Source organism: Piliocolobus tephrosceles, chromosome 2 (assembly GCF_002776525.5).
Source record: "Piliocolobus tephrosceles isolate RC106 chromosome 2, ASM277652v3, whole genome shotgun sequence".
Lineage (NCBI taxonomy): Eukaryota > Metazoa > Chordata > Mammalia > Primates > Cercopithecidae > Piliocolobus > Piliocolobus tephrosceles.
The window spans coordinates 30,978,422-31,000,672 of NC_045435.1; the positions used below are offsets into that span (position 1 = coordinate 30,978,422).

General features: G+C 37.7%; 1 protein-coding gene and 1 long non-coding RNA gene across 11 annotated transcripts in view; one reads left to right on the forward strand and one right to left on the reverse strand.

Annotated features, from left to right (window-relative positions):
* The window catches only part of ZBTB20 (zinc finger and BTB domain containing 20), an 821,902-nt gene that overhangs the window by 533,517 nt on the left and 266,134 nt on the right, over window positions 1-22,251 (reverse strand). The gene's annotated exons all lie outside the window — the stretch shown is intronic.
* Window positions 18,368-21,872, forward strand: LOC111543693. Its single transcript, XR_002731937.1, has 3 exons — window positions 18,368-18,531; window positions 19,246-19,458; window positions 21,704-21,872. It is a non-coding gene; the product is annotated as an uncharacterized LOC111543693 (long non-coding RNA).

A 22,251-nucleotide genomic window follows, 5' to 3' on the forward strand; every position in this document is an offset into this window, starting at 1 on the left:
TCCAGCCCTACAGGTTGTATAAGGCAAGTATGTGTAGACTGAATGGAACCCTCTCTATCTAGTTCTTCAGTATTTTAAAGACTTTCAAAGCTCATTAAGTACTTCTTTGCTGTTACACACCAAGCCAAGTCCCACCTCAGGGCCTTAAGACCTTTTGTTACCCATGACAGGAAAGATCTTTCTCTAGGGTTTAGCATGCTTCTCTCTTTATTCTGGTTTCTCCTCAAATGTCAACTCTTCAGGAGACTTACATTGACCATCACATCTGAAATAGCTTGCCAACTTTACCTATCTCACTTTTTTTGATAGTATTTATTTTTTCCTAAAATTATGTACTGCTTATTATCTGTCTCCTCTAATAAAATTTAACTTCTCTGAACTAAATACTTTGTCTTATTCCTTAGTTTATTGCTAGTATCCAGTACTGTGCCTAATATATGGTAGGTGCTCACTATATATTTGTCAAATAAACAAAACTTAAAATTAATTTACTCTCCTTTAAATTGTACAGTTTAAGCCTCATTTTATTTTCTGCTGGTAAGAGGAGGTATCGCCTACAATGACCCTTCACATTCTAGACAATTAATGAAGTCTATATGAAAGAAGAACTATTCCAGGAAGAATGTGTTCAGACCTGGTTTGAAATCACAGCCTGTTGCTATAGGGCATTTACTACCTACCATTTAGCTAGATTACTGAATACATGGAGTTAACTAAAATGCTGACAAGATATACACACACACACACACACACACACACACACCCCAAAAAACGAAACTTCACCCGTCCAAAACTCTCCTTACTCTTGTAACTGGAGTGCATTGCTACTTTGCTCCAAGCCAAAGAACAGATAAGGAAGAGAAGCAAAAATCAGAAGAACTTTGGAAGCCATTTCACTAGAGCTGCCACCTGTCACTTACGTAAGAAGATGCAATCATCCATCTGTCCAAACTGGTGAATCATAAGGTCTTAAATACTATTTACTTTCCCCAAAATAGTGAGTCCCTTGCAATTTTATACCACATAATAATAAAAGGACATGATTTTTATTTGTTTTTCCTTTAGATACACATAGAACATTTTCTTTAATGTGGCATACAACTTAAAAAATATAAACACCAATTCACTGAGGTATTTTTTGGTAGGAAAAAAGTGTCTATCATAATTTTAGTAGCAATAATAGTTCTGTACATTTCTTTTAGCAATTACAACTTCAGATTTCTAAGCACTGTGCAAACATTAATTTACTAAGTTCTGCTGTGTTCTCTTTGTGAATTAGAATATTACCATATCTTCATTATTTTTAGGTGAGAGTTCACATAGCTATGACTTGCCAGGGCCACACGGCAAATAACGTTTTTTTAAGTGGTAAGATGCCTCTGTTTTGAAAGTGGATGCCCAGGGAAGATTAATAAAATAGGGTAAGAACATATCTAAAATGGCATCTGTTTTTGTTTTTTTTTTAACCTAGTGCTTCCATTGAAATTTTGTTTTGGGACATGAAGTAAGCTGATAGCTCAGTTCAAAACTCAGAATAAACATCCTTGAAAATAGTAGGGTTGTTCTTTAAAAATAGTAGTTATCAATTATTGAGTGTGCACCTTGTGCCAGGCAGAGTTCTAAGAGAACTAGTTCTAGGAGGGAAAGTGTACAAGTCCATGTGAACAAGGACTTTGTGTCTTATTCACTACCGTATGCTCCGAACCTAGAACATACCTGGACAGTAGTGAGGGTTGAGTTGATATTTGTTGCAATAAATGTATAAATAAGGGAAGCTTTCTTGGTTCCAGAAAACTAAATTGTCTGAATTGTGAAATACAACCTATTTGTAAGTTGGGGACATCATTTTAAACATTTTCTTTTGGAAGCACAGGAGAAGGGAAGAGATTTTGTTTGACTCAATGTATAACTAAATGTAGGATAATAGTGATCCTCTTTACAATAAACTTCATTTATTCAACAATTATTTATTGAATACATACTATGTGCCAGGCACAGTTCTGAACCTCTTGGAAGAGGTTCTAGGAATAAAGACAAGGTCCTTGTTTCAGAACTTAAATTACTTTTTATGGGTATAAGAGGAAAATATCTTCACATACAGTGCAGCTATGAGGCAAGATTTTTCTGTAAACTAGTGACTTCTGTTTGTTTTTACCATGTTACCCTCCTAATTTACTAAGGCTTCAACTACTTGGTTTTATTCTGAGGAGCCAGAAGGAAATTATAGCAAAAAGTAAGTATACTGATTAATTACAAAATGTATCCATAAAGTGGAGGGGATATCTGAAAATCACCTAGAGAATCTGACCAATATCTAATAAATCAATTTAGGTCAAATGATTAGTTCTGAAATGTCTGAGTTATCTATATTAGTTATTCATATTGCCAATTCTTAACTTGTTCTATACAAACACAATCTGAAGCTTCATCTGGGCTTCTTCAAATTGGAACCTAGTTACAACTCTTAATGGATAAGTTCAAGAATAATGCCACTTCAATAAAAAAGAAATAAAGAAGTGCACAAAGTATTAGAAGATAAATTATCTAGAGATTAATAAACTCTTTGGTAAGAGTTTGCAACTCTATCACATATGGGCTAAGTGAAAATCATTGCTTCCAGGGCTAATGACCTCATCTGAGGTTACCCTGTGGGACAATAACATGGGCTACCTCTGTCCACTAAACAAATTCTGTCAAAATATAACTTACCAAAGTACAGCTTGTTGAGAAGTATACATATCTGAATTTCTTTTACTCTGAGAATCTGCCTGAGAGGTTATGTTACTTGAAGACAATATCATTTCTTTTGGCTTCACTTGCAGGAAACAAAATGCAGTTTTTGCAAGTATTTCTGCTTGTAAACTAATTCTTCAGATATAGTACATAAACTTCACTCTATAAGAAAACCAAAGAGGCCAAGGGACCTTAAGTTTGGTGTTTAATTGCTATAAGCAATTAAACATTGCTAGCAGCCCACTTACATTTTCTTTTTCCCCTAAAAATGAAGCTGAAACATATCTTCGAGCTGAGAGTTCAGTAATGCTGAGAAAACATCTTAAATACATCTTGGCAAAGGAAGAAAAGAAAAAAAAAATGTGATATTGATGTATTTGCTTTTCTAGTATATTGAAATCAAGAAGTAGATACAGGTGACAGATCTGCTTCCACCTGCTGGCTCTGTGAATTTGTAAAACTGAAATTTGTTATCTAAATAATCACTAGTATATTCAGAATTACTTAGCATTCCCTTTCTGTTTGTACATGTTCATGACAATGATAAAACAGCCCCAGGCATTCCACTACCAATCTTCATGTATATGTCCATTGACATTGTCTCCATCAAATTCAATCCAATAAAATTAAATGGAGTTAAATAAAGCAGTCTGCTTGAACCTCAGTATCTCTCATTTCTTAGTGTATTGTACCTCTTATCATTTCTTATTTATTTAGCCAAGGTTAAAAAAATGGTTTCTGGACTCAATTATATTTTCCCTCCTGGTCTCCTATTTCTTAAGTATTTTTTACTTTTATTTTCATATAATTACAAGGAGTTTCTTTTTTCCTTTTTTTTTTTTTTCAATTGACATGAACAACATTATTCAAAGAAAAAAAATACTTAAAGTAATAGCTACATTAAGATAATAGTAATTTTTTATCTTACAGCAAAGAGGACATTTCCATCTATGTTTACCGTAAAAATTTTCATTGGATTCCAACATTTTCATATAATACTATCTACAAATATTGCCTGCTTTGAGAAGACACCAAATTGTAGGAGGTAGATGGGCGATAGATAATGCATGGAGGAAACTGGTAAAGACGACAAATTTCTAACTATGACTTCAGGAGTTAAATTTTAAAAGAAATTGAGAAGTATACAAAAGTGTTAAGACTGATATACATACAATTGGCTTACAATTTATCCAACCACTTGAGGCAAGAGGGTAACTCCAACTTTTGCCCCTTCATTGCCACACTTCTTCAATCTGCATATGGATTTGATGTTTCCCCTTTACGGCTGCCCTTAATATTAATTTTAACCTCATATGAAATTTTTTTGGAAGGAAGAGTAATATATACATTATGATTTTCTCTGGAGTTTTCTTCCCATAAGCAACAGTCAGATGACAACCAACTTCTCATTAATCTCTTGAAAAACAAATCAGAGAAGATGGCCGAATAGGAACAGCTCCAGTCTCCATCTCCCAGCGCGAGCGACACAGAAGACCGGTGATTTCTGCATTTTCAACTGAGGTACTGGGGTCATCTCACACGGGAGTGCCGGACAATCGGTGCTGGTCAGCTGCTGCAGCCTGACCAGCGAGAGCTGAAGCAGGGCGAGGCATCGCCTCACCTGGGAAGCACAAGGGGGAAGGGAGTCCCTTTTCCTAGCCAGGGGAACTGAGACACACAACACCTGGAAAATCGGGTAACTCCCACCCCAATACTGCGCGGTAAGCACACCGGCACACCGGGAGAATATATCCCACAAATGGCCGGGAGGGTCCCACGCCCACGGAGCCTCCCTCCTTGCTAACACAGCAGTCTGCGGCAATCTAACCGCAAGGCAGCAGCGAGGCTGGGGGAGGGGCGCCCGCCATCACTGAGGCTTAAATAGGTAAACAAAGCCGCTGGGAAGCTCGAATTGGGTGGAGCTCACAGCAGCTCAAGGAAACCTGCCTGTCTCTGTAGACTCCGCCTCTGGGGACAGGACACAACTAAAACATAACAGGGGAAGCAGCAGAGGCCTGTGCAGACGCGAACCACTCTGTCTGACAGCTTTGAGGAAAGCAGTGGATCTCCCAACACGGAGGTTGAGATCTGAGAAGGGGCAGGCTGCCTGCTCAAGTGGGTCCCTGACTCCTGAGTAGCCTAACTGGGAGACATCCCCCACTAGGGGCAGTCTGACACCCCACACCTCACAGGGTGGAGTACACCCCTGAGAGGAAGCTTCCAAAGCAAGAATCAGACAGGTGCACTCGCTGTTCAGCAATATTCTATCTTCTGCAACCTCTGCTGCTGATACCCAGGCAAACAGCGTCTGGAGTGGACCTAAAGCAATCTCCAACAGACCTATAGCTGAGGGTCCTGACTGTCAGAAGGAAAACTATCAAACAGGAAGGACACCTATACCAAAACCCCAGCAGTACGCCACCATCATCAAAGACCAGAGACAGATAAAACCACAAAGATGGGGAAAAAGCAGGGCAGAAAAGCTGGAAATTCAAAAAATAAGAGCGCATCTCCTCCTGCAAAGGAGAACAGCCCATCGCCAGCAACGGATCAAAGCTGGTCAGAGAATTATTTTGATGAGATGAGAGAAGAAGGCTTCAGTCCATCAAACTTCTCAGAGCTAAAAGAGGAATTACGTACCCAGCGCAAAGAAACTAAAAATCTTGAAAAAAGAGTGGAAGAATTGACAGCTAGACTAATTAATGCAGAGAAGGTCATAAACGAAATGACAGAGATGAAAACCATGACACGAGAAATATGTGACAAATGCACAAGCTTCAGCAACCGACTCGATCAACTGGAAGAAAGAGTATCAGCGATGGAGGATCAAATGAATGAAAGGAAGCGAGAAGAGAAACCAAAAGAAAAAAGAAGAAATAGAAATGAACAAAGCCTGCAAGAAGTATGGGATTATGTAAAAAGACCAAATCTACATCTGATTGGGGTGCCTGAAAGTGAGGGGGAAGATGGAACCAAATTGGAAAACACTCTACAGGATATCATCCAGGAGAACTTCCCCAACCTAGCAGGGCAGGCCAACATTCAAATTCAGGAAATACAGAGAACGCCACAAAGATACTCCTCCAGAAGAGCAACTCCAAGACACAGAATTGCCAGATTCACCAAAGTTGAAATGAAGGAAAAAATCTTAAGGGCAGCCAGAGAGAAAGCTCGGGTTACCCACAAAGGGAAGCCCATCAGACTGACAGCAGATCTCTCGGCAGAAACTCTACAAGCCAGAAGAGAGTGGGGGCCAATCTTCAACGTTCTTAAAGAAAAGAATTTTAAACCCAGAATTTCATATCCAGCCAAACTAAGTTTCATAAGTGAAGGAGAAATAAAATTCTTTACAGATAAGCAAATGCTTAGAGATTTTGTCACCACCAGGCCTGCCTTACAAGAGACCCTGAAGGAAGCCCTAAACATGGAAAGGAACAACCGGTACCAGCCATTGCAAAAACATGCCAAAATGTAAAGACCATCGAGGCTAGGAAGAAACTGCATCAACGAATGAGCAAAATAACCAGTTAATATCATAATGGCAGGATCAAGTTCACACATAACAATATTAACCTTAAATGTAAATGGACTAAATGCTCCAATTAAAAGACACAGACTGGCAAACTGGATAAAGAGTCAAGACCCATCAGTCTGCTGTCTTCAGGAGACCCATCTCACATGCAGAGACATACATAGGCTCAAAATAAAGGGATGGAGGAAGATCTACCAAGCAAGTGGAGAACAAAAAAAAGCAGGGGTTGCAATCCTAGTCTCTGATAAAACAGACTTTAAACCATCAAAGATCAAAAGAGACAAAGAAGGCCATTACATAATGGTAAAGGGATCAATTCAACAGGAAGAGCTAACTATCCTAAATATATATGCACCCAATACAGGAGCACCCAGATTCATAAAGCAAGTCCTTAGAGACTTACAAAGAGACTTCGACTCCCATACAATAATAATGGGAGACTTCAACACTTCACTGTCAACATTAGACAGATCAACGAGACAGAAAGTTAACAAGGATATCCAGGAATTGAACTCATCTCTGCACCAAGCAGACCTAATAGACATCTATAGAACTCTCCACCCCAAGTCAACAGAACATACATTCTTCTCAGCACCACATCGCACTTATTCCAAAATTGACCACATAATTGGAAGTAAAGCACTCCTCAGCAAATGTAAAAGAACAGAAATTATATCAAACTGTCTCTCAGACCACAGTGCAGTCAAACTAGAACTCAGGACTAAGAAACTCAATCAAAACCGCTCAACTACATGGAAACTGAACAACCTGCTCCTGAATGACTACTGGGTACATAACGAAATGAAAGCTGAAATAAAGATGTTCTTTGAAACCAATGAGAACAAAGATACAACATACCAGAATCTCTGGGACACATTTAAAGCAGTGTGTAGAGGGAAATTTATAGCACTAAATGCCCACAAGAGAAAGCAGGAAAGATCTAAAATTGACACTCTAACATCACAATTAAAAGAACTAGAGAGGCAACAGCAAACACATTCAAAAGCTAGCAGAAGGCAAGAAATAACTAAGATCAGAGCAGATCTGAAGGAGACAGAGACACAAAAAACCCTCCAAAAAATCAATGAATCCAGGAGTTGGTTTTTTGAAAAGATCAACAAAATTGACAGACCACTAGCAAGACTAATAAAGAAGAAAAGAGAGAGGAATCAAAGAGAAGCATTAAAAAATGATAACGGGGATATCACCACCGACCCCACAGAAATACAAACTACCATCAGAGAATACTATAAACACCTCTACGCAAATCAACTAGAAAATCTAGACGAAATGGATAATTTCCTGGACACTTACACTCTCCCAAGACTAAACCAGGAAGAAGTTGAATCCCTGAATAGACCAATAGCAGGCTCTGAAATTGAGGCAACAATTAATAGCCTACCCACCAAAAAAAGACCAGGACCAGATGGATTCACAGCTGAATTCTACCAGAGGTACAAGGAGGAGCTGGTACCATTCCTTCTGAAACTATTCCACTCAATTGAAAAAGAGGGAATCCTCCCTAACTCATTTTATGAGGCCAACATCATCCTGATACCAAAGCCTGGCAGAGACACAACAAAAAAAGAGAATTTTAGACCAATCTCCCTGATGAACATCGATGCAAAAATCCTCAATAAAATACTGGCAAACCGGATTCAGCAGCACATCAAAAAGCTTATCCACCATGATCAAGTGGGCTTCATCCCTGGGATGCAAGGCTGGTTCAACATTCGCAAATCAATCAACGTAATCCAGCATATCAACAGAACCAAAGACAAGAACCACATGATTATCTCAATAGATGCAGAAAAGGCTTTTGACAAAATTCAACAGCCCTTCATGCTAAAAACGGTCAATAAATTCGGTATTGATGGAACGTACCTCAAAATAATAAGAGCTATTTATGACAAACCCACAGCTAATATCATACTGAATGGGCGAAAACTGGAAAAATTCCTTTTGAAAACTGGCACAAGACAGGGATGCCCTCTCTCACCACTCCTATTCAACATAGTGTTGGAAGTTCTGGCTAGGGCGATCAGGCAAGAGAAAGAAATCAAGGGTATCCAGTTAGGAAAAGAAGAAGTCAAATTGTCCCTGTTTGCAGATGACATGATTGTATATTTAGAAAACCCCATTGTCTCAGCCCAAAATTTTTTTAAGCTGATAAGCAACTTCAGCAAAGTCTCAGGATACAAAATTAAGGTGCAAAAATCACAAGCATTCTTATACACCAGTAACAGACAAGCAGAGAGCCAAATCAGGAATGAACTTCCATTCACAATTGCTTCAAAGAGAATAAAATACCTAGGAATCCAACTTACAAGGGATGTAAAGGACCTCTTCAAGGAGAACTACAAACCACTGCTCAGTGAAATAAAAGAGGACACAAACAAATGGAAGAACATACCATGCTCATGGATAGGAAGAATCAATATTGTGAAAATGGCCATACTGCCCAAGGTTATTTATAGATTCAATGCCATCCCCATCAAGCTACCAATGAGTTTCTTCACAGAATTGGAAAAACTGCTTTAAAGTTCATATGGAACCAAAAAAGAGCCCGCATTGCCAAGACAATCCTAAGTCAAAAGGACAAAGCCGGAGGCGTCACGCTACCTGACTTCAAACTATACTACAAGGCTACAGTAACCAAAACAGCATGGTACTGGTACCAAAACAGAGATATAGACCAATGGAACAGAACAGAGTCCTCAGAAATAATACCACACATCTACAGCCATCTGATCTTTGACAAACCTGAGAGAAACAAGAATTGGGGAAAGGATTCCCTATTTAATAAATGGTGCTGGGAAAATTGGCTAGCCATAAGTAGAAAGCTGAAACTGGATCCTTTCCTTACTCCTTATACGAAGATTAATTCAAGATGGATTAGAGACTTAAATGTTAGACCTATTACCATAAAAACCCTAGAAGAAAATCTAGGTAGTACCATTCAGGACATAGGCATGGGCAAGGACTTCATGTCTAAAACACCAAAAGCAACGGCAGCAAAAGCCAAAATTGACAAATGGGATCTAATTAAACTAAAGAGCTTCTGCACAGCAAAAGAAACTACCATCAGAGTGAACAGGCAACCTACAGAATGGGAGAAAATTTTTGCAATCTACTCATCTGACAAAGGGCTCATTTCCAGAATCTACAAAGAACTCAAACAAATATACAAGAAAAAAACAAACAACCCCATCCAAAAGTGGGGAAAGGATATGAACAGACATTTCTCAAAAGAAGACATTCATACAGCCAACAGACACATGAAAAAATGCTCATCATCACTGGCCATCAGAGAAATGCAAATCAAAACCACAATGAGATACCATCTCACACCAGTTAGAATGGCAATCATTAAAAAATCAGGAAACAATAGGTGTTGGAGAGGATGTGGAGAAATAGGAACACTTTTACACTGTTGGTGGGATTGTAAACTAGTTCAACCATTATGGAAAACAGTATGGCAATTCCTCAAGGATCTAGAACTAGATGTACCATATGACCCAGCCATCCCACTACTGGGTATATACCCAAAGGATTATAAATTATTCTACGACAAAGACACATGCACACGTATGTTTATTGCGGCACTATTCACAATAGCAAAGACTTGGAATCAACCCAAATGTCCATCAGTGACAGACTGGATTAAGAAAATTTGGCACATATACACCATGGAATTCTATGCAGCCATAAAAAAGGATGAGTTTGCGTCCTTTGTAGGGACATGGATGCAGCTGGAAACCATCATTCTTAGCAAACTATCACAAGAAGAGAAAACCAAACACCGCATGTTCTCACTCATAGGTGGGAACTGAACAATGAGTTCACTTGGACTCGGGAAGGGGAACATCACACAATGGGGCCTATCATGGGGAGGGGGGAGGGGGGAGGGATTGCATTGGGAGTTATACCTGATATAAATGATGAATTGATGGGTGCTGACGAGTTGATGGGTGCAGCACACCAACATGGCACAAGTATACATATGTAACAAACCTGAACGTTATGGACATGTACCCTAGAACTTAAAGTATAATAATAAAAAAAAAATGAATAGAAAAACAAATCAGAAAGTTTGTTATGTCCTTCATACAGGATTGTCATCTATTATAAACAGTGCTGAAAGACCCCACACACAGCAAACTGAAGCATGTGGCATTTAATCCATCACACAGAAGGATCAAGAATTGAGTCAACACTTCTAGGGCTTCTACCCCTCAACTATGCATTTCCATGGTATCCATTTCCATGGTTTTTAGAATTTTAAACAAACACATTTGTCTAAAAACAAATACATATGTAGGAAACAGTTCTCCAGGGCTCTCGCCTTTTCAGCTGCTTTTGGTTGACAGATGAGAACCCACATACAGTATTCTGAAATTCTGAGTCTTCTTGTCTTAATTCTAGAGAAAGAAATACTTGGTCCTAGGTGGCAGATCTTACTCATATCACTTCTATTAAATGGGCAAGACAGAGTCACAAAAAGAGGACTTACGGCTTTCACCTTATAATGGATTCCTTCTTGGCTTCCTTACACCTCCTATCCGTTGATTTGAACTTAATTTTGAAGACACAATTATTCTGAATCAAAACTATCATTTTTATTCTCCCTCTTAGAAAAGTTTCTGAAGTAATTTGTTGCAAAGCCATGCTATCTGTAACATTATTAATATGTTAGCATATTTTCAGCACTTTACTAGATTTCATAAATCTTACCCTTATCAATAACAACTAATATAATTTGAAGGAAAAAGGAGAAATCTTGTGTCTTAAATTATATCATTTAAAATTCATGGATGAAGGTAGTATCCCTAGAAATGATCTGATTCTATGTGACTCCAGGAAAGATACTATTTCATTTCTGTTTTAGAGATGAAGAAACTAAAGTACAGATAAGTTAACTCACTTGCCTAAAGCCTCCTGGTGAATGAGATAGCCAAGATTCGAACCAAGGAGTCCAACTCCAGAAGCTTAACCACTATATTATTCTACTTCTGTGTTGAGATTAACAGAGAGGAATTAAATGCATAATTTTGGAGGCAAACAACTTAAGTTCAAATCCCAGTTTCACCACTTACCAGCTACGTGGTCTTGGGCAAAGATCTTAACCACGATGAAGCTTTATTTCCTAATGTATTTAAATAATAGCTGTTCTTCACTGAGTACTAAGCTATGTTCCAGTTATTGATGCTAAGTGTTTTACACGCATTATTCCATTTAATTATCATAACAACTCAACAAAGTATGTAGTGTCATCATCCCAGATTTAAAGATGAAGAAACTAAGGTTAAGTAATTTGCCTATTGTTATATAGTAAGGGGTGAAGACAGAATTCTAATAAGAGCAATCTCACTCTAGAAACCATAGTCTTAGTCATTAAATTTGGTGATAATAACCAATAGTGTCTACTTCATGGGGTTTGGGGTTGTGTTTTGGTCAGGATTAAATTAGGTAATTCAGGTGTAATGGCTGATTTTATAGGTCAACTTGACTGAGCCACAGGGTGCTGAGACATTTGGTCAAACATTATTTGGTGTACGTTGGTGAGAATGTTTCTGGATGAGATTAACACTTAAATCAGTAACTGAGTAAAGCAGATTGGCCTCCCTCACCTTCAAACAGTTGGAGGCTAGAACAGAACAAAAAGGCTGACTCTTCCACAGGTAACACGGAATTTCTCCTGCTTGACAGCCTTTGAGCTGGAACATTATTATTTTTTTTCCAGTCTTCAGACTCAACTGAAACATCAGCTCTCTGCAGGTCTCTGGCCTAAGGAAGTTCAGACGAGAACTATACCATTAGCTTCGCCAGGCCTCAAGCCTTTGGACTAATACTGGGGCTATGGAATTGGCTCTCTGGGGCCTCCACCTTGCTGACTGCAGATCTGGGGACTTGCGAGCCTCTACAGTCATGTGAGTCAATTCCTTATAAAACATCTCTTCTATACAGGTAGATATTTTATTAGTTCCATTTCTCTGGAAACATAGTATATAGTTTCTGACACCCAGAAATAGTTAATGAATGTTTCTTAAACTGCTTTCCCAAGAAAAGCCAACAAAAAAAGAATCATAGGATGAAAAAGCCCCCTTCAGTAAGAGCAAAGATAGGTCCAGATGAGGAGGATAATGTTCTGTGGGCACCGGGCTCTTAAGAGAGGAGCAGCGGTAGGGGCAAATTTTGAAACACAATCTGCAGCTAGGTCAGATGATAATCTTGTTTATGTGAAATAAGAGATGGTAGGAAAACCAGGTTGATCCAGATATCAAGAAGAAAACCACTTTCATCTTCCACTACTCTAACTGGAAGGGAATCTTTGTTCCTTACCATGGTTGCAAGCTGACTAGAAATACAGATGTGATCTTTCCCTTTGAAAAGTAACAGGTTACGGGGAAGGTGAAGGAATTTATAAAAAAGGTCAATTTTGTTTAGTGCCTCACTGTGTACTACTTTAGCCAATTCAACTCTTATCACCCAGGTTGGAGTGCACTGGCACAATCTTGTCTCACTGCAAGCTCCACCTCCCAGATTCAAGTGATTCTCATGACTCAGCCTCCCGAGTAGCTGGGGTTACAGACGCATGCCACCACGCCTGGCTAACTTTGTATTTTTGGTAGAGATGGGGTCTCACAATGTTGGCCAGGCTGGTCTCAAACTCCTGGCCTCAAGTGATCCACTTGCCTCAGCCTCTCAAAGTGCTGGGATTACAGGCGTGAGCCACCACACCTGGCCCCAATCGAACTCTTACATACATACTTTGTTTCCAGCTATAAACCATAGGGGGATAAAAAGACTTCTCTATGGAACAGTTTAGGTCCCTGAAGTTTTCAGGTCTAAACATGCTGGAGATGGCAATTAAGGTTTGCTAATATATGCGAGTTACATTAATATCTTTGAAATACCCATTCAATTACCCCAGCTCATCACCTATTAGACACCCTCTCTGTCAAATCTCTTCTGAATAACTTTGTTTAGTTAGGTTTGGGGCCAGTATCGTAACTTCATGTAGTTTGTACAGGAAGAAAATAAGTAAGCTTTACTCTGGATCTCAGGGAACATGTGTTTCTCCCATAATCTAAGCTAAAAAACAAGGAAGCTGCAACAGCTGGGACAAGAAGGAAAAGCCAATTTGATTTTTAAAGAAAATAGAAAATAAAAGCAATTTGTCCAATTCCAATGTGTGGTATCTATGCTGATTTTTCTCAAGGAAAAATGCTTATCATTGCCAAAATCCCTAAAGTAACCACAGCTGACACACTTCTCAGCATCAGAGCACTTGGCAACTGACAATAAGACCTGCTCCTTCCCCAAGCAGATAAAAAGGAACTCCCCAAACAAAACCAATAGCTTTTATGTACGCTGAGTCTCCCTTCATGTCTTCTGAGCACAGTATACTGTCCTGTGTAATTGGAGGTTCATGTAGCACACTGATTTTACCCAAAGCATCAAAACTAATATAATTAATTTATATAATCTGCTACTTACACTGACTATAGAACTTACCTTCACTACCTACTCAAATGTCTGCTGCTCATGTATACATATGATTGCACAAATGTCTAAGGAGTACTGTCAATAAACAGAAATGTAAGTCTGCTAAAAATGCTTAAATATACAAAGAAATGCAAATATAAGCTCTCTACCACACACAGGATCTTTGTTTATACCAGTTGCACATGATCAATGGAAGAGGACATTCAAAACACTTTTGAATAAAAAAATTATCATCTTGCATTAGCTTGTATCAATAGAATCCTTCAAAGTATTTTTGTTCATAATAAAATGTGTATAAGTTGGTTTGATTATTTTTTACTCTTATCATGGCAACTCAATATAATAATACTGTGCAGGTGGAAGAGGGAAGAGGGGAAAGGAGAGAAGCTGCAAATAACCAGTTTAATTACCCTAACGGTCATTTTTTTTTGGAGGAAAAAGGTTCCATATGATAAGAATGTTTGTTCTGATCAAGTATCTTTGCTCTATAAAGGCCTTATGAATCTTCCTTCAATGTGAAGCTAAGCTGCTTCTGAGGAGCTACTGGCACCTCCTCATTTTTTCTAGAGGTGTCCATGTTCTAAAAATCTCTAATGATCACAACTTAGAAGGTTCCTGAAGCTACATAAATGTCAAAAGAAATGACAGATTTACATTTCTCCAATTTCTGCATTTGTTATATAGAATAAATTCATGATAGAAAAAAAAACGATCCTCAAAACTGCTTAGAAGCTAGCTCAAAATCTTGCTTTAAGTCTACTCAACCCAAACCAAGTTCTGCTAATGTATACCCTTAAGATTTGTGGTAGTTTTTTATTCCCAATATTAAAATAGTCTTTTATTAATTCTCCTTCGCATCATATTTTTCCTTGACTACTAAGTCAGGTCTACATTTGTTACTTCTATGTTTTTGACATCATGGAAGAATCTGGAGCAGTGGTACATTTGGCTATTCAGAGATATTTTATTCATTTAAAATGTGTGATTACTAAGGGGTTTAATCTAGTAATACTAGATTAAGTACTGTCAAATACCATAGGAAAAAATTCATTAGACTTAAGGTGTTTCCTCTTAAGTAGAAATAGAAAGCCAAATTTCAAAGCCTACCATGTTAATAACAAATACTTACTTTTATATTTTCACCAAAAAACAAGCATATTTCCTTATCTAAGTTCTGTGCAAGTCTTTCTGATTTTCTCACAATAAACTATATGTGTGAAATACCATCAGTGCTATCACCAATATTTATTCCTGATGGCCACAGCTTTTCTAATCTTTGTGTAGCCATATGCTTAATGTTACATAACCCACTTGGAATTCCTTTCTTACAAACAAATAGCAGAAATGTAAGTTTATGAAGTATGCATTCCTTTTTTAATGCCAAAAATTAAAACAGAGGAAAATTTCTAAAATGGACATGTGACGATACATAAAATCTATCTGATAAAAAGTGTGTAATTACTGTCACAAAATCTTCACACATCCTTGAAATCTCAGAAGTAGGGTGGTACAAAGTTCCCACACATCAATTAAAGCGCGTACACATATGTCATTGGCGATAGGTCAGTCTCACAGAGAATAATTTCATGATGCCAAAGCTATCCTACCTGAACTTTAATTCCTGAATAACAATTTTGGCTAATAGTGTTTTACTGGATATTGTCTTACTTGCTAACATTTCTTATGGCGATCTTGATTAATTGGCTACCTAATCCCCAAAGATTAGTCCAGAAAATAATAATGCCTGAAAAGTAGAGGTCTTTTCTCTCACCTATGCACAAATTTGTCATAGTTAATATGAAATTACTTTGTTCATCTGACCCCTAACAAGTAAAAACGCATGAACTAAGATCAGCGTGTAGGTTAAATGCACAAGAAATTAGGGCCATCTTGAGAGGACTGTTGTCTGGTATGAATCACATACTAGTTGGCCATTCTCCCTCCACTCCCATATTTTACGGGGTTATACTTAATACCAAGAACAAGTGATTAATGGAGCATTAATCACAGAAGTCTACTGACTATAAAGAACTGAAAATTCTGAGCCTTGCTTCATCACTGTGTTGTATTGGTGATGGTGCTGGGAATGTGCGAACAAAGTTGCAGCACAGGTAATCCCTAGTTGATCCAAAGAAATAGCAGCCAAACAGAAACAGACACACACACACACACACACACACACACACACACACACACACCTCAATATATATTAAAAATTCAGATTTTCTTTCAGTTTCTCAAGAAAATACCAAGAAGAGTAAGAGAGAAAATCTCTGTTCTTAGTCTTGGCCACTTTATTCTCCACATGGACAACCACTGGGCATCAAAAATCTCTCTCTACCCTGACTTTCACCTCTAAGTCTTTTCTCCATCCCATCTATCCCTTATGGGCACTTTTCTTTCCTCCCTCCTCATTTTTCCTTCTATCTCTAGCCCCTTGCTTTTACCCAAGTAAAATTTTGTCACTTTTGAGTCCCCCTCCCCTATGATCACTTTTCCAGTTCTATTTTTCATTCCCCTGATTCCACACTACCCAAGTTTTGACATCTAGCTGGCATGAAGAGAGTTCTTAGAAGAAATGCAAGAGAATGAGAAGAAGAAGTCTCTTCTGTGATAAAAGAAAGGAGAAGGCTATGATTATGGACATGAAATTAATCTTGTCCCAACCACAGACATGTACACCTCAAAGCTTTGTAAACCACTGGCAAATACCCTCTTATTATCTACCCTGCCCTGTCTCCCCTTTCATTTAATGTTTTGGTTAGTTACCCATCATAGGAGTTAACTTCCAAAATACAGGGTAGACAAATCAGGGCAATCTGTGATCTCTTTAGGTCCATGGATCGATGTTCACCCCCAAATGCAGAGCTCTGCCAAATACATCTTTCAGTATCTCTGCCTTCTTAGATAGTCTAAGTTATAACTCTACTTTTACTTTTAGAGGCCCCTTTTGCCTTTTTCTGGCCAGAACAATATTGTTCTTATATGTCTTCCTTTTTATCTTCCCAAATGCCCTAACACCAGCTTAGGCTAAATGTGCTACTGGTATAAAATGTATCTTTTTCCTTAAAATCACCAATTATTCTCAAGCTCCGGGATCCAGAGCATCTGGAATAGGGGCCCTCTTCAATAATAATCAGTGAGTGAGTAATCTTAAAAGATATGTGGTTTAGGAAGATGCAGTTCACTATTTAAGGTCACAAATCAAGTGTGGAGTAGAGTTGCAACCCAGATCCAGACATTCTTTCTGACATGATCTCTCATTATCTTTTTTCTTGTATTCATTGGTTGCTAAATCTATTTCTTCTTCATAAAAAAAAGCTAATGATCATATTATTGCAACACCATATTCTTTATACCACAACTATATATACTTACTTTAGAAAGCTAAGATTATTCCTGTAAGACTAAACAACACATAGGCCCTTCATAATATGCTCCTAATCTTCCCTTCTTGTCTTCCTGTCTGTCTCCTGGTCCCAGTTCCTCCCGACTTTATGTATGCCTGAGTCTTTTCATGTTCTTCTCTCTGCCTAGAGTTTATTTTCACTTCCTGCCAGGAAAAAAAAAATAAGTACCCTTTTTAAATAAGCAAACTCAAATATTATTTGCTCCATAAAGCCTTCCCAATATCTATTCCATAAGCCTTTTCCAACATCTCCACTTTCCTACTAACAGATCATATATCCTGTTGTTTTAAAATTCCACTGAGAGATCATATATCCTACTGCTTTCAAATTCTTTCTCCTTGCTAGATTGTGAGATGCTTACTGGCAGAATCCATGCTAGATACTGGGAACACAAGGATTAAAACCACAGCCCTTGTACTCAAGAGGTTTCCAGTACACTAGTAAGTAAAAAATATAAACAATTATGGTACAGGTCTGATGTAGAAAACATATTTCTATTTAATTGACTTGAATTACAGTTGCACACATTTTGTGTTGTAACCAAGATTATGTTACATATGATGAATAATTTAAGTAACCAAAAGTTGACTCAGGTTGAGTAGAGAAGTAAAAGCACATACAAAAGAGAACAGGAAGAAATAAAACTGTAAAGATGGAATGGGAGAGAAGATACTGAGTTAACTGAAGTATTGGCTTAATGCAGAAAGAAGATGTTTGAGGAAAGGAAGTTGAATTAGTTGAAGACATTTTTGGTAACAAGAGTCATGAAGGTTACAGTTGCCAGAAATGAAAAAAAAAAAAAAAGACTGATTATGGAGTATTTATTAAATACTCATACTCACTGTTTGAAGTAGAAACTAAGAGGAATCAGAGGATCAAAGTGGTTGGTTATGACTTGCTCAGCTAGTAACTGCAAGTGCCAAAATTCAAACTGTGGAATATTTCAAAGTCTGCCCTTTCTACATTCAATTTTGGCCTAAATCCAAGGAGGTAGTGTCCACAGAATTAGCTAGAAATTACTTATTTCCTAAAAGATCAAAGTCCCAAAAAACTCTGTATGATCCCAAGGCTGCTCATATGGTAATAGTGGATAAATTTCACTTTATAGTCTAATCAACTAATCGACTTTAGGACAGCAAATATGAATGACATGAAGGTGCCTTGGGAACCATCAAGTCCTACCTCTTATTTTGAGACTAATTGAAGACACTGAGGCCCAGCAGTTGAATCATATAGATTGTTAAAAGAAGTTCTGAGAAGAAATGAAATACAAAAGCTTGGTTTCTAAGACTGAATATCACGAGAAACTATCATGTTGTCCTGTGTGAGTGAGCTCCACGATGCCAGGTATCTTGTCTCTTTTTTGGTCAATAGTATCTCAATACCTAGGAGAGTTTATGGAACTATAACTAGCACATAGTGAACACTTAAAAAAAAACAGGTGCTCAAATAACACGGTTTAGTGAAGGAATTAATGGGTTCATATATGGAAATGTGTGTAAAGTGGGTGCAAGCATGCAATTAAATGGAAAACTGGTCATATTTAGTTAGATGTTACTAAATTTATTTTTATTTGCCATTTGGATCACATGATTTTCTCCTTTAAACATTCCAGTGACATTATAAATGTTTTATGTAGCAAGGTCTTTGTCCTCAAATGTCTTCACCAGGAATTAAGAGTTTAGTATACTATCAATGAATAGAATTTACAAAGTACCCTTTGGGCAGAATCATTAAGGAATTAAGGGAAGTTTTTAAACATATTGAGAAATAACTCAAAAGATTCTGAAAATAAAGGATAATATGAATATTTCATCCTTATCTTAGTTTTGGGGGGTGGGGAACACAGAAGCAGTATTTCATTTCTAAAATCATGTTTCCATGAAGCTGAGCAGAAGGACTGCTTATAACATAATTTTCCAGCCAAATTCCCAAAGGGCCCCCAACAGGCTTTCTCAATTTGTGGGCGCTGTCCTCTAACAATCTATTTCTTTCCAGACTCTCCTTGGAAACCAAAGATTTATGTCATTCTCTTCATATTTTAAAATGAAATTGTTCCAGGTTAAAGAAATTATGAAAACTGAAAGCCTGTCTTTATCCAAGAACCAACACCGCCTGGACAAATAACTTATGAATACACCCTATTCTGGAGGTATCATCAATGCCTTTGCCTCTGTAGCACTCTTACTATTAATTGGACATTTCCAGAAATCAAGATCACTTCAGGCATTTGTGAAGATGAGCTGTGCTTAGACATAGGCTTAAAAAGAAAAGGTAAATAAATACTCTGTCAGGTTATATAGGGGGAAGCAGACCCTCCCTTTTATAAATAACGTATACATTTGCTTAAACTTCAGAGTAAAGGAAAAGTCTCATGGACTGAAAACATTTTTTAAAAAATGAATACTCACTAAGCAATCCTGAAATGCTTTCTGCTCTCTGAATACATTCAAACAAGTAGGTATCACAGCATTTCATTGATAGCTTATCAAACCACAGAATAGAACAGGAGGGCAGAATACAAAGGGCATTCTTAAGGGAGCACCATCATGATTGTTCTGTAAAAACATATGAACATATTGCTATAAACTCATCTTCACAGGAAGTCACCCAGCTTAATAAGCACAGACCTGCAAGTTAATATTAAAATTCACTTTGATTTCAGCAGCAGCAAAGCTGATCCAACTAGGAGCTATTACATAAAACCCTTATTGTCATATTCGTCATCAGCACTCTCAATAGAGACCACTGCCAGCACCAAGAAGCCAACTCTCAGTTCACCTCAGGAAACAGGCTACACAGACGACCGTCCCAATAACAATGCAGCAGTGAGATGGCCCTGTTTATTTTATCAGAATGGCACTCCCTTAATTTTTCAATTCTCTTTATTGATGTCCTTTTTCATGTATAGGTCTATTAGATTCTACTTCCTTTACTGTCCTCCCAGGAATTGGTGCTTGCCAACTACAATAAGTTGTTTTGACAACTTGTCTAGCTATACAATACTCTGTTTCTTTCCCTCTGCAGTCTTTTTGGCTTCAAATGAGTGCCTTCAAAATATAGCAGAGACTATCCAACCAAACTATGCTACAAGGGAGAAGAGCTTTCTATGTGTAAGCAATGTCCTGCCCAAACTACAGTCTTTCATGTGCTCCCAGTCCTCTTTCTTTTCCTATTTATTTTTATGGATAAATCCCCCTTGCTATCTTGTCTACTCCTATCTTAATAAGGAATGACTGCCGTGACTACCCCCATCTAGCTATGCCATTCACCGCCAGCACCTCTGCTCTCCTCATGTGCTTCAAGAAGAACTGATTAGCACTTTGCATAATTAACCTGATTAGCACTGTGCATAATCAAACTGATTAGCACTTTGCATAATTAAAAAGAAATAATAATAATAACAATAATAAGCACTAAGTAATATCAAAAGCTGTTAGTCCCACAGCCCTTTGGTTACCTCCAAGATTAGTTCAGTGCAGCATATTTTGCACCTTCACATTGAAATCTTTTCTTTAACTCAAAAGTCAAGAAAATAAATTAAAATACTTGCAATCCACACTCATTATGGTTTTCATATCCATACCAGTTACCAAAATAATCAGTTTCTTATCCATACACATCTCCCTCAGTTTGGGTCTTACATATTTTACCCATGTTAAAATGGAGAAAATTGGCATATAAAACCAAATCAATAAAAAGTATTTAGAATAAAATTAGAAAACAAGATATATGATGCTTATAGAAGCATATAGAGAGTTATATAGAACTATATACTATAGAATTATAACTATATATAGAACTATAACTGTATAGTTCTATATAACTCTCTCATGTTGCTTCTGGGTGACAATGAGGCACGTGGAAAGAACTGGACAACCTATCAGGAAAACCTGGCTATGACATTTAATGGTTAAGTGATTTCACTTTTTGGAACCTCAGTTCCCTCATCTGCAAAATTAAAATAATAACACCAATTCTGCTACCTCAATAGTTGTAATTAAAATAATAATTTAGGAAGGTGCTTTGTGAACTGTAAGACACTTTACATACATGAGGTATTCCATTCTAGGTCTCTAAATCTCCTAACCCCCAAATTTTATTTCACACCATGGACAATAAATTTTAGGCTTCGTGCACTGGCTCACACCTGTAACCCCAGCACTTTGGGAGGCCAAAGCAGGAAGATCACTTGAGGTCAGGAGTTGAAGACCAGCCTGGGCAAAATAACAAGTTCCCCATCTCTACAAAAATTTTTTAAAAATTAGCGGGGTTTGTTGGCATCCACCTGTAGTTTGTTTCTTTTCTAAATTTTTTATTCTCATAAGTTATTGGGGAACAGTTGGTGTTTGGTTACATGAGTAAATTCTTTAGTGGTGATTTGTGAGATTTTGGTGCACCCATCACTTGAGCAGTATACACCGCACACAATTTGTAGTCTTTTATCCCTCATTTCCTTTCCCCCTGAGTCCCCAAAGTCCATTGTGTCATTCTTATGCCTTTGCATCCTCATACTCAGCAGGCTGAGGCAGAAGGATCGCTTGAGCCTAACAGTTCAAGGTTGCAGTAAGCTAAGAAGGTGCCACCACACTCCTGTCTGGGAAACAGAGCAACACCCCATCTCTAAAAAAATAAGACAAAATAAAAATTATATTTATAATGCATTGTAATTAAAAAGTTATAAAGTCCTGTTGCATGCTTTGCCTTATGTCTTATTCAGGGCTGAATGTGACTAAAATTTTGACTTGGAGTTAAAACTGGACTCTAGTAATTATTGTTTCCATCACAGCTCTCATTTGTGTTTCTGCGGAGGTTAAAATCAAGCTGTTGCTGGAAATTCACAAGAGAGTAGAAGAAAATCTAGTACATTACTATTAATTTGGGACTACAACATAGAGAATTCTGCAACTCTGCTTTTCTCCACCCCACCATAGCCAACCATCTGTTCCTTACCAACTTCGAGGCTTAGTTCAGTTCCACTTTCCTCCAAGAAACCATGTATGGTACCCATAGGTTGGAAATTCTTTCTCTCTCATTCTTTCATAATATTTTATCTCATGCTTCCAT